We start from the raw sequence: 18225 nt of genomic DNA on the forward strand, positions 1-18225 counted from the left end.
ACTGTGGTAAGCATTTTTATAAATAATTTAATTGTCTATACAATATTGTGGGACAAGGCTTGTTATCTTTTTCAATGAGGTACATTAAAACAATGAGCAGAGGAGCAAAACAAAAACATCAAGAGAATGAACTATGTTATTGCAATTATAGTGGACCACTGAATCGCAGTCTGTGGGTGAGTTAATTTCATTCTAATATCTAGGGATGATGAGACTGTGATGGTTGATATTTTTCTTGTAGTTTTCAGAGATGGCCAAAGACCATGTCCATAGATGGCAACATCAGAAAACTTGTGAATTCCAGTGACAATAAAAGGGATCGATCAACAAACTGACATAACTCTCATATCAATTATTATCAGTGGAACAAATAATGGAAGTTCACTTAAATAAAACTCTTGCTTCATTGCAGGGTATTACTGTTAGTCTTTGCAACCCAATGGACTGTACCTCTGTCCATGGAATTCTCCAGGCAAGAATACTGGAGTGGTTGCCATTCCATTCTCCAATGGATTTTCCTGACATCCTGACCCAGGGATTGAACCAGGATCTCCCACACTGCAGGCAGATTCGTTACCACCTGAGTGATCATTTCAGGGTAAGTACATAAAGAAACCTTGGTGGAGAATATGAAAGAGAAACCAAATTCCAAATACTCTAGACTGTAAATTGCTGCTGCTGCTGCTAAGTCGCTTCAGTCGTGTCCGACTCTGTGCGACCCCATAGGCGACAGCCCACCAGGCTCCCCCGTCCCTGGGATTCTCCAGTCAATAACACTGGAGTGGGTTGCCATATCCTTCTCCACTGCCTGAAAGTGAAAAGTGAAAGTGAAGTCGCTCAGTCGCGTTCGACCCTCAGCGACCCTGTGGACTGCACCCTTCCAGGCTCCTCTGTCCATGGGATTTTCCAGGCAAGAGTACTGGAGTGGGGTGCCATTGCCTTCTCCGAGACTGTAAATTAGGTCAACTCTATTTACCCTTGGATGATTTTGGATCTGATTCCCATTTAAACCAGTTTGAGGGCCAGTCTGTGTGCCTCTTTCAACTATGCACACTTGCTGGACAGTTCATATCTTATAATGTTACTTGATTATTCCTGTGGGCTTTATCTATTGGTAAAAATAAATCCATGCATTCATTGCTTTAACTTTTTCTGTCATACACTATAAAATGTTTCCGCCTAGTATCCTTGTCAAAGAAAATGAATGCTTTAGGGTTGTGTTTTATTCCTTTTAGGAGTTCACATTTTCGTGGTAGAAAAATGGCTCTGTGGGACAGTCTCATGACAAGCTCTAATTCAAGTATTGAACAGTTGGCTTCATTCTACCTCTCTGGGATTCCTGGCTGCGAGGATGTTCAACACTTTATTTCCATCCCCTTTTGTGTGTTCTATCTGATTGGAATAGTGGGCAACTGTACAGTTCTTCACATCATCCACACTGACAAGAGTCTCCATGAGCCCATGTACTACTTCCTGGCCATGCTGTCCCTCACGGACATGGGCATGTCCATCTCCACCCTGCCCACAGTACTGAGAACCTTCTGGTTTGATGCTAAGGAGATTGAGATCAGTACTTGTGTAGCTCAGATGTATTTTATTCACACTTTTTCTCTAATGGAATAAGTTGTGCTCCTAGCCATGGCTTTTGGCCGCTATGTTGCCATCTGCGATCCTTTGAGGTATTCCAGCAAACTTACCCCACAATACATTGTCTACATAGGGGTCTTCATCGTAATCAGATGCTCCACTGTCCTCCCTGTTGTTCTTGTTCGTATCCCCACTTTTTCTTTCTGTCACTCCCATGTTCTCTCCCACTCCTTCTGCTTACATCAAGATGTCATCCAATTGGCCTGTTCTGACATCTCATTCAGTGTTTTGTATGGCTTGTTTGTTGTTGCATTTTATTGGGGTGTAGATTCTCTAGGAATCTTTTTATCTTATGCTCTCATCCTCTGCTCCGTGTTGCACATTGCATCCCAGGGAGGGAAACTCAAAGCCCTCAGTACATGTGTCTCCCATATTTGTGCTGTGCTCATTCTATATGTGCCAATGATAGGGTTGTCCTTAGTGCATCGTTTTGTAAAACATTCCTCTCCCATTATTCATATTACCATGGCAGATATTTACCTGTTAGTTCCACCAGTTCTCAACCCAATTATTTATAGCATCAAGAAAAAACAGATTCGCCAAGGCTTCCTGCTGCTGCTGCTGCTGCTGCTGCTGCTGCTGCTAAGTCGCTTCAGTCGTGTCTGACTCTGTGTGACCCCATAGACGGCAGCCCACCAGGCTCCCCCATCCCTGGGATTCTCCAGGCAAGAACTCAGGAGTGGGTTGCCTTTTCCTTCTCCAATGCATGAAAGTGAAAAGCGAAAGTGAAGTCACTCAGTCGTGTCTGACCATCAGCGACCGCATGGACTGCAGCCTTCCAGGCTCCTCCATCCATGGAATTTTCCAGGCAAGAGTACTGGAGTGGGGTGCCATTGCCTTCTCCGAAGGCTTCTTAGGGATATTATTATCCAAAACGATCAGGCTTGCTCACACTTAGAACATATATGATCCCCTTTCAACCTTTACATTCATTTTCTTCATCCTGAAGATAACCTGTCAGAAAGTCTTAGACACATTTTGTACATATAGTTCCATGATAGTCAATAATTTCTACATGTCACCTCAAGAAAAATAATTGTACTTATTTCTATCATTACTGCCTTGCTTTATATCATCTCAAAAATCTTTGTGTCAGGAGATTTAGTAAGAGGGAATTTATTTCATTCAGCTATTTTATGGTGATATTTTCCATTTAGATTTTAAGATAAAATCAAGTTTCCATGTTAAAACTAAGATAGACAAGTTAACTATTCAAAGGAAAAAGAGATAATATACAGTAGAGTAGGTGTTGATAGCTAGGTACATTTTGTTTCCATTGAGGCAAATTAGACTTCATTCTCCATATTTTAATTCACATAATAATCAAATGAATGTTTTATTTTAGAGATGGGATAAATGAAAATATTGCATTTATCTCCTTTACATCTACTCAAATGATTGTCAGAAAAAAAGCTAGACAGTAAATGCATAGACATACTTTTCATCAGTGGAGAAAACTCACAAGACAAATCCAGACTTCACACAAAAGGGGCTCTCTACTCATGAAATGGGGTAGAAAAAAAGTAAAAATCCTTTGGTTAATGTACACTCCTATTAAGTCTAATACCACCTGATCTGCCTCTTGAGAAATTTGTATACAGGTCAGGAAGCAACAGTTAGAAGTGGACATGGAACAACAGACTGGTTCCAAATAGGAAAAGGAGTACATCAAGGCTGTATATTGTCACCTGCTTATTTAACTTATATGAAGATTACATCACGAGAAACGCTGGACTGGAAGAAACACAAGCTGGAATCAAGATAGGCGGGAGAAATATCAATAACCTCAGATATGCAGATGACACTACCCTTATGGCAGAAAGTGAAGAAGAACTAAAGAGCCTCTTGATGAAAATGAAAGAGGAGAGTGAAAAAGTTGGCTTAAAGCTCAACATTCAGAAAACGAAGATCAGGGCATCCGGTCCCATCACTTCATGGGAAATAGATGGGGAAACAGTGGAAACAGTGTCAGACTTTATTTTTGGGGGCTCCAAAATCACTGCAGATGGTGACTGCAGCCATGAAATTAAAAGATGCTTACTCCTTGGAAGGAAAGTTATGACCAACCTAGATAGCATATTCAAAAGCAGAGATTTTACTTTGCCAACAAAGGTCTGTCTAGTCAAGCCTATGGTTTTTCCTGTGGTCATGTATGGATGTGAGAGTTGGGCTGGAAAGAAGGCTGAGCGCCAAAGAATTGATGCTTTTGAACTGTGGTGTTGGAGAAGACTCTTGAGAGTCCCTTGGACTGCAAGGAGATCCAACCAGTCCATTCTGAAGATCAGCCCTGGGATTTCTTTGGAAGGAATGATGCTAAAGCTGAAAGTCCAGTACTTTGGCCAGCTCATGCGAAGAGTTGACTCATTGGAAAAGACTCTGAGGCTGGGAGGGATTGGGGGCAGGAGGAGAAGGGGACGACAGAGGATGAGATGCCTGCATGGCCATCAATGACTTGATGGACGTGAGTCTGAGTGAACTCCGGGAGTTGGTGATGGACAGGGAGGCCTGGTGTGCTGCGATTCATGGGATCACAAAGAGTCAGACATGACTGAGTGACTGACTGAACTGAACATGTGCAGACTGGTTCCAAATAGGAAAAGGAGTACGTCAAGGCTGTATATTGTCGCCCTGCTTATTTAACTTATATGTAGAGTACATCACGATAAACACTGGGCTGGAGGAAGCACAAACTGGAATCAAGATTGCCAAGAGAAATGTCAATAATGTCAGATATGCAGATGACACCACCCTTATGGCAGAAAGTGAAGAAGAACTAAAGAGCCTCTTGATGAAAGTGAAAGATGACAGTGAAAATGGTGGCCTAAAGCTCAATATTCAGAAAACTAAGATTATGGCATCTAGTCCCATCATTTCATGGGAAATAGATGGGGAAACGGTGGAAACAGTGTCAGATTTTATTTTGGTGGGGGGGCTCCAAAACCACTGCATATGGTGATTGCAGCCATGAAATTAAAAAACACTTACTCCTTGGAAGGAACGTTATGACCAACCTAGACAGCTTATTAAAAAGCAGAGACATTACTTTGTCAACAAAGTTCAGTCTAGTCAAGCCTATGGTTTTTCCAGTAGTCATGTATGGATGTGAGAGTTGGAATATAAAGAAAGCTGAGCACAGAAGAATTGATGCTTTTGAACTGTGGTGTTGGAAAAGACTCTTGAGAGTCCCTTGGCCTGCAAGGAGATCCAACCAGTCCATTCTAAAGAAATCAGTCCTGGGTGTTCATTGGAAGGACTGATGTTGAAGCTGAAACTCCAATACTTTGGCCACCTGATGTGAAGAGCTGACTCATTGGAAAAGACCCTGACGCTGGGAAAGATTGAGGGCAGGAGGAGAAAGGGACGACAGAGGATGAAATGGTTGGATGGCATCACCAACTCAATGAACATGAGTTTGAGCAAATTCCAAGATAGTGAAGGCCAGGGAAGCCTGCAGTCCATGGGGTCAAAAAGAGTCGACCACAACTGTGAGACTGAACAACAATGGCTAGATAATTGAAAAGCAGAAAAATACAGAAAATAACTTTAAAAATCAAACTATACAGAGCCATAGTTTTCAAAAATTATTTTAAAAAGTAACGTAAACTCAGGAAGAAGAATTACAATAGACAACAAACTCTGCAGTTCCAAATGAATTGAAAACAGAAAAAATTCTGCCAAAATATACCTTAAAATTAAATCAGATAAGAAGACAGATTTTTTTTTTTACCAAAATGAGTCACTGAACACTGGAGAATACCAAAAAGAATTTTTAAAAAGTTCTATTAAGATTTACACATTATGGTAGCATTAATTCTTCATCCTAACTATGTGCAGGCTGAGCTCCAGGGCAAACCTGTCATATTTTCTTTGCCTATTAAGGAATTTGTTTAACATCCCTTTCTAAAAGAGTCTTCTTTTCTCCTTCACATCCAGGCTTACTTGCACTCTGTCCTCTCCTTACTCCTCATTAGTCACAGTTTTTTCTCCTTGTTATATGTAGAAAAACTAAATATGCAAAGATTTACCTGAAGCTTTCTCTCTTACACTTGGGAAACTGATGTTCTTGAGTTGAATCCCCCAATTTTGGAAGAAAAAGAAACTTTTTGGTCTGATTAACTAAGAAATGAACATTAAGCTTCTTATTAAAAAATGATAATTGCACATATTAAATCTTGACTATATAATAAGCTTGTGGATAGTCATGATGATAAACCAGAGACAGAGATAGAAATTGACAGAAGGCATACACATATATATAAGGTACAAATTTCTCCTTTGTATTAATTAAGGTTCTATTAGGGGAAGAAACAGAGAAGGCAATGGCACCCCACTCCAGTACTCTTGCCTGGAAAATCCCATGGACGGAGGAGCCTGGTAGGCTGCAGTCCATGGGGTCGCTAGGAGTCAGACGCGACTGAGTGACTTCACTTTCACTTTTCACTTTCATGCATTGGAGAAGGAAACGGCAACCCACTCCAGTGTTCTTGCCTGGAGAATCCCAGGGATGGGGGAGCCTGGTGGGCTGCCGTCTATGCGGTCACACAGAGTTGGACATGACTGAAGCGACTTAGCAGCAGCAGCAGCGGAAGAAAAGTCATTCTCAAACTGCATAAAGACTTTGATAAAAGCATCAGGGGGTTATTGAAAATATGTGTGCAGGATTTATGAAAACCAAAGAGAAATATTTATTTGTATGTCTTATAAATATATAGATGATGTATATATTATAGTATTACAGAAGGGAATTTGCTGCCAACACTAGGCCTAAAGTGTCAAGAAAAAAAAAGGTATCTACCAAAATATGGAAGGGACAGGAAAGATATAGAGAAGGACACTCAGCATGAGTTTTCCCTTTCTGTAGAGAGATGCAGCCACCATGAGGAAGCCACAGTGAGGGTTGGTGGGGAATCAAGGGAGTAAACCCTCCAGCTGTATGTTTTTCTGTATTCCTGTTTTGTGCCATTTCTGTTGTTGATCAAATCAAACCAGAAGTCAGAGGGCAAAGTGGCCTGTTGAGGCAGCTCACTGTGGTCAGGAGACAGAACATAGCAGATCTGGAAAAGAGCTTAAGGTTGCTCTTCTTATTGTCATCAGAGCAACCAGTCTTCCTTTCATAGTTGTATCTACTCTCGGGATTTATGGTCTAGGTAGTGCTCTCTGCTAAGTCACTTCAGTCATGTCTGACTCTGTGCAACCCCATAGACGGCAGCCCACCAGGCTGCCCCGTCCCTGGGATTCTCCAGGCAAGAACACTGGAGTGGGTTGCCATTTCCTTCTCCAATGCATGAAAGTGAAAAGTGAAAGTGAAGTCACTCAGTCGTGTCCGACTCTTAGCGATCCCATGGACTGCAGCCCACCTGGCTCCTCCATCCATGGGATTTTCCAGGCAAGAGTACTGGAGTGGGGTGCCATTGCTGTGCTCTCTATATACTCGTTAATGTGAACATTTGTCCATTACCTTATCATCAGAATGAATCATTCATAATTGAGCTTACAGCTAGGTTGCCAAAGAATTCAGCAATGAGAGGTTGAAATTGCTTATTTCCCTCTATTTTATACATGAGAAATATATAGACCTCATGATAAAGTAATATGGTTGCACCAACTAATAATCCTCTGAATTTGGGATCTTTGATCATACCAAGCTTAGATGATGTCAAAGTGATTTAAGTTCATATTTAAAAAGTAAGTATAGGAAAAGTATAAGGCATCTGGTGCCAATGAAATCAAGTAAATTCAAATTGTTTCCTGGTAATTTAAAAAAGAGCTGTGTTAATTTGGGTTTCTAGTGATGACAGAAATAGCCAGTATTTTCATGGACTATTAGTAGATGGTGAATTTCTTAATAAGTAATTTTTCATTATGAAAGTTATTGCTTCTATTGACATAATTACTTCTATTTTCAATTCCTGAGAGAGTCAGTTCTCAATGGGTATCTTAAATACTGGAAGATTACTAAGCCATGAAATATGTGCAATCTACAATATCTTAGTTGAGTGAATCAGTGATAGTGTTAAGACATAATTAAACCAATATTACCAGTCTCAAGACCAGAATTGCAAAGATTAAAAGTAGAACACATTTTTAAAAGAGTTCCTGTACTAAGCATTTAAAAGTCAGTATTGTTGGTGGACACAGTTTTATTCACCCTGAGTAGTCCACGTGCCAACCCTGCTGCATGGTATAATTACCAATAGACATTTAGAAGTCAATATTGTTGACAGACATAGGGAACCTTATTCATTGAGTGAAAGCTTCTCTTCATAGTCTGATCCAATGTATATAATCTATTCAGCAGGAAGAGCTCAATGACACAGTGAAGAAAGTACCACTCCAGAGAATCAAGATTTGAGTGATCACATTGACTTTATTGTTTATGATCTTTCAAATATACTTTATTTTTTATTGTAATTTTAAGAGTACAGCAAAATTGAGTGGAATTTAATAGACATTTCTCACATATTTTGTATTGTAATAGTTTTGAGGGAGTTGACTCACATAAGTGTTTCATTTTTATCTAGTATTTGGTAACAGAACTGAACTAGAGTCATTCCCAGCCTTTAAGTTGTAGATTCTATGTCCCTCAACAGTTTAAGTCCTTAATAAGTGCTTCTCATTGGCTACTCCATAGCTAACAGTCTTTATCACATGCATGCGTGCCTGTCAGTGACTCATTTTATCTGACTTTTGTGACTCTATGTGCTGTAGCCCTCCAGGCTCCTCTGTCCATGGAATTTTCCAGGCAAGAATACAAGTGGGTTGTCATTTCCTTCTCCAGGGGATCTCCCCAACCCAGAAATCAAACCTGCATCTCCTGTATTGGCCAGTGGATTCTTTACTACTGAGCCACCTGGGAAGCCCAACATCTTTATTAGCCAGCCATATTCTGGATACAAGCTACTATTTCATCACATGTTGCACTACCACATTTGTTCCAGATATTGAGGCGATCAATATTTGAGACTCTCTATAACCTTCATGGTTCTTTGCCTGTAGCTCAAATGGTAAAGAATCTGCCTGCGATGTAGGATACCAGGGTTCTATTCCTGGGTTGGGAAGTTACTCTGGAGAACAGAATGGCAATCTACTTCAGTATTCTTGCCTATAGAATTCCATGGCCAGAGAAGCCTGGCAGGCTACAGTCCCAGGGATCACAAAGAGTCAGACACAACTGAGCAAGTGAACTGCACTGATAATACAGCTTGGAAATGCAAAGGCAAGAAGGCTATGTGTGTGTTAGTTGCTCAGTCATGTCCAACTCTTTGCATCCCCATAGACTGTGCACATCAGGCTTCCCTGTCCATCAGCAACTCCTGGAGCTTTCTCAAATTCATGTCCATCGAGTGGCAATGGCATCAAGCCATCTCATCCTCTACCATCCCTTTCTCCTCCTGCCTTCAATCTTTCCTATCATAGGGTCTTTTCCAATGAGTCAGTTTTTCACATCAGGTGGCCAAAGTATTGGAGCTTCAGCTTCAGCATCAATCCTTCCAATGAATATTTAGGACTGATTTAGGGAATGGAAAACAGAGGATTTGGAAAAGGGCCAAAAACTACAAGGGTGGCACAAACAGGGTTACAGGTGCAGTTTTGAATTTCTCATGGGGACTCACATCCCTAAGGACTAGAGGAAGACTTATTAATTCATCCTTCTTTCCTTGAGAATTAGATCAGTCACTCATGACAAGAGCAACTATTCTACCAAGTAGGTAATGACTGGGAAAAGTAAAACTGGGAGGTAATAGTAAAATACACAGGGGGTTTGAGAGATCAAAGAGAGCCAGGCAGACACCCCAAGTGTGAGAAGAAGGACCAGGGGAATGGTTTGAGAAGGAAGAGGTTCTCATGTGATTAGAGTGCATACTTTCTCCAGATCTTTAATGTCCATACCCATAGACAGAGGATTCAAGCCAGACATAGGTTTTTCAGATAGAACTTGCCTGAGTCTGAGTGAACTCTGGGAGTTGGTGATGGACAGGGAGGCCTGGCAAGCTGCGATTCATGGGGTCGCAAAGAATCGGACACGACTGAGCTGAACTGAACTGAACTGAATATACCCTAGACTTTCATGGCAAGTAGTTCCCTGTCTGTCAGTGCACATGACTGTTTACACAGCGTAAAGGAATATTACCAGACATAACAGAAGAAGAATCCAGAATAAGAGTGGGATTACAGCAGATAACATTTCAGGTCCCTTCTAATACCATGTATCAGTGATTTTTAACATGATATTAACTATTAATTAAAAACTTTAAATTAAAAAAAGTTTTTAATTAAGAACTTCCCTGGTGGCTCAGACAGTAAAGCGTCTGCCTACAATGCGGGAGACCCAGGTTCGATCCCTGGGTTGAGAAGATACTCTGAAGAAGGAAATGGCAACCCACTCCAGTACTCTTGCTTGGAAAATCCCATGGACAGAGGAGCGTGGTAGGCTACAGTCCATGGGGTCGCAAAGAATCGGACATGACTGAGCAACTTCACTCACTCTCTTAATTATGTTCTAAACCTCAAGACTTAACAGATTTTTTAAATTTATTACCTAACTCCACTGACCTCCTTCTCTGGGGATGTGGAAGATATCAAAAGCTATGTGAATGAATTTGAAATTGCAGTATCAGGACAAAGAGGTATTGGATTGTCAAATTAAATGGGAGCTAAAACATGGGGGCTGTGAAATAATAGATGGACTTTCATATTTCATAATAGATATGAAATAATAGATTCACTGGTAGTGAATCTATGGAAGTATGTGAATATGGAGTGACCAGTGAATATGGAGAGTAATGAATATTTATGTTGTGTTAACAGAATGCTAATGTGACTGCTCATATTCCAGTTCACTGAAGATTCCAGTTCACGCAGGCTCCAGGTCACTGAAGTCCCCCAAATCTCATTCTTACTCTCGGTGAGATTTCTCATTCTGTTTTGGACTCTTCTTACCACCCCCCAAATATTGGCATTGATAAAAATGAAATGTATATATGTAGTTTCATCATGATGATCAGAGGAATTTCTGGGTAGAAAAAAATACTAAGGAGCAATTCATATTTCTTGCTATACTGAAATTTTAGTGGAGGAAAAGGAGATTAAACTGATACAGTTCATTTTCTACTTCTCAGAGCATCTAGGTCATTTGTAAGATGGCCACTCATGGTGTTTCCTCTAGAGGAGAGTAATTAATAGTCTCCCCTTGTCTTCCTCCTCTCATTATACTTCAGTCGTTGTTGGTGTTATTGTTATCATCATCATTGTTGATGTTTTCATCATCATTGTTCTCTTCATCACTATCATCATCACAGAAAAGGCTCTGTACCAAGTATTTTACACACAATATCTCCTTCACCTTAGCACATCCCATCAAACTATCAGTACTTTCAGTTTACAGAGGAGGCAACTTTGGTACAGAGGAAAAAGAGTCAATTTGTCTAAATTAAAATGAGTAAGCTTTGAAACCAGAATATAACTTAAGTTAATGTGATTGCAGAACCAGAGAAACAGACTGCGTAAAGGAGATGTTAGATCTCTGTCTCTTTAAAACCTCAGAAAAAAAGTCAGTGATATGATGAAAGATGACCTCTAGATCAGGTATCTTCCAGTTTTCAATGAAACTTCATGTTTACTACTTCGTGTCAATGGGAGAGAACATTTATAAAATAAGAAAAAATGGTCTGAATTGACTAAACAGTGAGATAAAAACCAGATTTTTAAATTTTGATTATAGAATAGAAATTGGAAAAGAATCAACAAAAAGAAGGGATAATATTGGAAAATCTGAGCATTGAAAGTAATAACCAGTGCAGTTTTACACAGGAAGGTGAGGAGATAGACAGGAATTGAGAAGTTAAATAGCAGGGCCATAAGAAGTATCCGTTCATACAGTAAGTGGGTAGCACTTAAGGGTAATGTGAGCAGTCAGGAAGATTGAATTTGTTTCTAGAATTTACTTATTTGATGTCTTGATTATGGATCTTGCATTTCTTAGAAAATTATTAAACAATTTGGGGAAATATCTTCTGTAATCAAAGTTATTTACATGAAACTAGAGGAGACTGAGAGGATTTCATTTCCCAGAACATCAAAGAAGACTTTCCAAGACAGAAGATGCTGATTTATTAGTTTACAGTGGAAGGTAATTTGTAAATTCTTAAACCAATATTTCGGAGAAGGCAACGGCACCGCACTCCAGCACTCTTGCCTGGAAAATCCTATGGACGGAGGAGCCTGGTGGTGGGCTGCAGTCCATGGGGTCGCTAAGAGTCGGACACAACTGAGCGACTTCACTTTCACTTTTCACTTTCATGCGTTGGAGAAGGAAATGGCAACCCACTCCAGTGTTCTTGCCTGGAGAATCCCAGGGACGGGGCAGCCTGGTGGGCTGCTGTCTATGGGGTCACACAGAGTCAGACACGACTGAAGCGACTTAGCAGCAGCAAACCAATATTTTGGTGAGCATGGAGGCTGGGCAGTTGATGAGCAAATGGGTTTTGAAAAATGGCTCATCTTTCTTAACACAGAGATGTCTTTCTTGACCACAGAAGAAATCTTGGAATCTAGTGGGGGAAGATATATTTTCTCATTTGAGCATAAAAGTTTTAGTGTGAAGATCAGATGCCAGTAGGCACTTTTTTGTGCATTTTACTTTTGTTGGTGTTGTCGTTTCTCTTATTTTTGCTTTGATGGATAAGTTTCCAATCTCTCAACAATCCCTATAACTATTGTTTTGCAATTTTTTTTGTAGAAAAAAAAACAGTCTCTAAATGATTAATCAGTTCTGTAACATAAGAGGAAGAACATTCAGAATCTTTCAAATCAGATTCAAAATCAATTATAGTTTGCTTAACATTCCATATATTATATATTTTATAATAAAAAGTTTTAAAATCCACATATTCTTCTAAATCATCTTAACCTGTATTTACCTCAGGGGGATGCTCATCCCAGAACATATTGATATTAGAGTTGACTTTATGCAGATATAATCCCTAGGTGGCACTAGTGATAAAGAACCTATTGGCCAATGCAGGAGACTTAAGAGAGGTGGGTTCTATATCTGGGAAAAGAAGATCCCCTGGAGGGGGAAATGGCACCCTACTCCAGTATTCTTGCCTGGAAAATCCCATGGACAGAGGAGCCTGCCTGGTCCCAGTCCATAGGGTCTCAAAAAGTTGGACCCGACTAAAGCAACTTAGCATGCATATGTGGATACCATTCCTGTGGTATTAATTATGTAGTCAAACTTATGTTTAGTAAGAATAAGAACCATCCTGACCAAATCTTGCCTGAATACTGTAATGATACCTTGCATGATATTCAAGTATTGCTGAAAAATCAATCTAGCTCAGATGACGTCATTCTCTCTCTCTCTCTCTAGTCTTTAAGTCATGTCCGACTCTTACGACCCCATGGACAATAGCCTGCCATGCTCCTCTGTCCACGGGATTCTCCAGGAAAGAATACTGGAGTATTGTAGAAAGTCATTTTTTTTTTTTTTTTTTTTTTTTTTTACAGGACTAGTATAAGACCAGTGGACTTCCTTCCATGGTGGCTCAGATGGTAAAGAATCCGTCTGCTATGTGGGGGACTTGGGTTTGATATCTGGGTTGGAAAGATCCCTTTTGTCATGGTAACCCACTCTAGTATTCTTGCCTGGAGAATCCCCATGGACAGAGGAGTCTGGAGGGCTACAGTTCATGCACTCCCAGAGTCGAATACGACTGAGCGACTAAGCACAGCATAGCACATAAGACCAGTAACTCTGGCCAAGAAAAGTATAAAATTAATAACATAATCTATAATGGTTTTGTGTATGCTGCTCTGGGGGCAGTGTCTTTAGAAGGAAATTGTGTATATTTAGACAGCTTGTTAATAGTTCTTCATCTGAGGAGAAGGGAAAGTCCTTTTAGTTATACAAGTGAATGTTTTTCTTAATTGATGACACTCAGCAAAGAAATGAAGAAAAACAAAACAAAACTGTGAAGGTTAATTTAGGAGAGATTATAGGACACTCTGAAATTTTGTTTTGTTTTTGCGACACAGGTGCTGATCTTATCATTTGTTCCCCCTCTGGAGTGTGATTGTGAATATAGATTGTGGTTTAACAGTAAGCCCTATGGCAACTGCAAACTCCAGCAATATCCTGGCCTCCACCTTCTATCTCACAGGTATCCCTGGATATGAGGAATTTCACCACTGGATTTCCATCCCATTCTGTCTCCTCTACCTTGTTGGAATCATGGGTAACTGTACTATCCTACATATTGTCCGGACAGACCCCAGGCTCCATGAGCCCATGTACTACTTCTTGGCCATGCTTTCTCTCACTGACATGGGCATGTCCTTGCCCACAATGATATCGCTCTTCAGGGTGCTGTGGTCCATATCCGGGGAGATCCAGTTCAACACTTGAGTAGTCCAAATGTTTTTCATTCACACTTTCTCCTTCACTGAGTCATCTGTGCTCTTGGCCATGGCCCTTGACCGATATGTGGCCATCTGCCACCCACTAAGATATGCCACCATTCTCACTCCTACACTCATCACTAAAATTGGAATTGCAGCCCTGCTTAGAAGTGCCTTTGCCATGATTCCACTTCTAGCCCGGCTGGCTTTCTTTCCCTTCTACCACTCTCACGTCCTTTCTCATTCTTACTGTCTACATCAGGACATGATCCGCCTTGCTTGTGCTGACAGTAAGTTTAATGTTATTTATGGGTTAGTTCTGATCACTTTGCTGTGGGGAATGGACTCTCTGGGTATTTTTGTATCTTATGTTTTCATCCTTCACTCAGTATTAAAAATTTCATCTCAGGAGGGGAGATTTAAGGCCCTCAACACATGTGCATCCCATATCTGTGCTGTACTTATTCTTTATGTGCCTATGATTGGGCTCTCTATTGTCCATCGTTTTGCTAAACATTCATCCCCCCCTTATCCACATCTTCATGGCTCGTATCTACCTGATAGTTCCACCTGTGCTCAATCCAGTCATCTATAGTGTGTAGACCAAGAAGATCCACCAAGGAATTCTCCACCTGCTTTTCCTCCTAAGAATCAGTTCTTCTGTGATGTAGACATGTCCTCAAGTCAATGATGGCATCAACGTTAAGTGTGAAAACACATAGTGAATGTCCACACTCCATGTTGGCACCAGAGTTACCAATAAAAGATTATAAAGAGAAATAGAACTGACCATTGATCTAAAGGAGAGAATTGATGTCCACTGGAATTATAAAGCCTGACTTAGCATGTGCTTCATAAATCTCCTTTAAGTACGAAATTGTTGGAGCGAAGTTTTGGAAATCATTTCCATCTATTGTCTCTCATTTCTAATCCTAACTGTGATTCAAGGTTACCCATCCATGACATTTTCCCTGAGTATTCTAAAACTTTTTTTTTTTTTTTTGCTTCTTGACATGCTGTATTTGCCCACAATTATTATATTACCTTTCTCATATGTGTGTTTATAAATCTGCTGAAGTTACCTTTATTAAAGATTGAAAAAATCAATGTTGATGTAAGAGCTTATTAGATGTAAGAGCTTATTAGAACCCACAGCACTTTATCTGTCTTCATGGTGCATCAGTAGCATATTTTAAAATTTTATACATGTGTTCAGTCTCTTCTAAGGAAATTTAGTTTCACCAGAAATAGAAACAGTCAACTTTCATAGTCTGTTTGTTTTTACTTAATTTTCAGATATAATTTTAATCTTTCAGAAAGCTGCAACCCAGAACCTTTTGAAATCCCTGAGATAATGTCTTGTGAAATCAGTGTTTATTGGATTAAATGTATTTAAGAATAATTTAGGATATAATATTCAAATGTAAAAATTCTAAGGCATTAAGGTATAGCCATTTACATTTGTGATAGCAAGAAAAAAAAATATAAATCTTTATGTCCAGGACTCTTTTAGCATACAAACTCTTTTCATATAACTCAAATGATCTAGTTTCATGTGTGCATAGAGTTGTATAAAAAACTTACACTTCTCCATTCTCGTTGGAATTTCTTAATTCACATGTCTACACTTTTTCAAAGACAAGTGAATTAAGCAGAAAAAAAAAAGATTTTAAGAATGCTTTATAACTTTCAGTATGTATATTGGTTTTAATAATAAGTAATATATTTTCTCAGATCTTACTCTATCTACTGTAGGAACTGTGTCTCATGCAGCTTGCTACTTGTGAGAATGAACACTAGTTTAGTTAAAGTATGCACTTAATAATTATTGAATGCATAATTGATTAAGAAATGAATCAATCATTGGATATAGAAGAACTAGTTCTTTTTGATTTTTTAAAAAGTCTTGGAGAGAAAGATTTCACCTGTCTTGAGCCCACATTTCATATAACAAAAGAGGTATTATTAACTTAAAATTATATTTCAAATGTCAAGCATGTGAAGGACATCTTCACATGACTTATTTCTTTTGCCTAGTTTAAATTCAATTATGTGTGTTCCCATCCCTCCTTATCCTATTTCTTAATTCTATTTCTAATTACCCTTCTCCTTCAGCATATTCACTTTGACCAAAGGGATATCAAGTAAAAATAAAACAAGATATATGAACATCGGACTTAGTTATTATTTCCTGAAGTACATAAGAAAAACAAAATTAATGGAATTAAATTTTAGAAGAAAATGTGAACATTATCATCTGCTGTATGTCATATAAATAGCATTTAACTATAGCCATTCTATAAAACCTTCAAATTCAAAATATATTTTTAGTCTCTGCTTGCTGAATACATCTATTATAATGCTTCTGCTCCAAAAAATGAAAAATTTTATCATTTTTTTGGCTAACAGAAATATATTTAAACTTTTGAATGTTAGACTTTTCATTTCACTCACAAAGAAAAATATATAAATGAATATCTAAATATGCAAGCCAACTTTTGACTTTATGTATTATTATCCTCTAATGTTTCTTAAGATGTATTATGAGTTACATTATATTCATAAAGTATACTTTATTTAAAACATTCAGAAAACACATAGTCTCAAAATTAAGATAGCTCTTCCATCAAAATCTAGTCAGTGAAGACATGAGTGATTGAATAAACAAATGAATGAATAGCATTTTGTATTATGCTATGATCACAAGTTTGTATAATGAATTGAGAACAGAAATACTATCTTGTTTTTAAAAATTTAATGAAAGCTGAAGTCCCAGCAAATAGATAGTGCTATTGAAAGAGGAAGACCTCTTGTTCTTCCCTAAATTCACAATAATATGATCTAAGTATCCATCTTATTTGTACATGGGTTTATAAATTGAGACACTCTTACTCATACTGTAATATATAGTAATGTTCAGTTGCTAAGTTGTATCTGACTCTTTGTGACCCCATGGATTACAGCACGCCAGGCCTTTCTGTTCCTCACCATCTCCCGGAGTTTGCCCAAGTTCATGCTCATTGAAAAGGTGACACCATCCAACCATCTCATCCTCTGCTGCCCTTTTCTCTTTCTGATTTCAATCATTCCTAGCATCAGGGTCTTTTCCAATGAGTTGGCTGTTTAATCAGGTGGCCAACATATTGGAGCTTCAGCTTCAGCATCAGTCCTTCCAATGAGTTATTCAGGGTTGATTTCCCTTAGGATTGACTGATTTGATCTCCTTGCTGCCCAAGGGACTCTCAAATATCTTCTCCAGCACCAAATTTGAAAAGATCAATTCTTCAGTGTTCAGTCTTCTTTAAGGTACAACTCTTACATCCATACATGACTACTGGAAAAACCATGGCTTTGATAATATGGACCTTTGTTGGCAAAGTGATGTATTTGCTTTTTATTGTTTGATAAAGTCATGAGTATTTATTTGCCTTCTAAAAGCATTCTTTGCCTACCTGAAGAATCTATAAGATATCTAGAAGGCCAAATAATAATTTATCATTGTGTTCCAATCCTCTATCATTAGGCAAAAATGCAACGATATTGTTTTCATTGTGTCAAATGTTAATCTTTGGACTATGCATTGATCATGTTTATGCTGCAGAAAACCCTTTGTAGCAAAGCATGAGAGCAAGCAAAAAATCAGAGCAGAGGATGTCAGTATCCAGTTTACCATCTAAGTATTTAGCTTTTTTTCCTATATAAAATGTTGCTGTAAAATATTTAATTAGTATGCTTAGTCATTCACTCATTCAATTGAATAAATATTAAAACATAATTTCCTTAAAAAAACCTATAACATGGATAAGTATGTGATTACACAGGATATCTAGAAATAGCCATATATATTTATAAAAATAACTATAACAATATAAATATTTTCAAGGCAGTCAAATTGCTTCAGCCACTTGACTATGTATATATTTCTATTATGTTCATGATGTACTTTTTTACTGTTTGATGCCAGAGACATATTTTAGCTCCTGTATAAATCAAGAGATGAATATTTTTTATTGGAGATAAGGAATTACTTTGCAGTAATTATGTTATGAGAGTTCATAGATGATAAAGTTTGTCCTAGTACTATGGAATGCAATTAGCAAGAATGTTTAGTGTAGGAAGAACTAAACTAGGACAATTGCATGTGCTAAATATAAACACACCACATGAATCCAGTGAACA

General features: G+C 38.6%; 2 pseudogenes; both read left to right on the forward strand.

The window, feature by feature from the left end:
- Positions 1 to 437: 437 nt before the first annotated feature.
- Positions 438 to 14717, forward strand: LOC129628208 (olfactory receptor 51L1-like; annotated as a pseudogene).
- On the forward strand, positions 1282 to 13690 carry LOC129627805 (olfactory receptor 51G1-like; annotated as a pseudogene).
- Positions 14718 to 18225: the final 3508 nt, after the last annotated feature.

Source organism: Bubalus kerabau, chromosome 15 (genome assembly GCF_029407905.1).
Source record: "Bubalus kerabau isolate K-KA32 ecotype Philippines breed swamp buffalo chromosome 15, PCC_UOA_SB_1v2, whole genome shotgun sequence".
Lineage (NCBI taxonomy): Eukaryota > Metazoa > Chordata > Mammalia > Artiodactyla > Bovidae > Bubalus > Bubalus kerabau.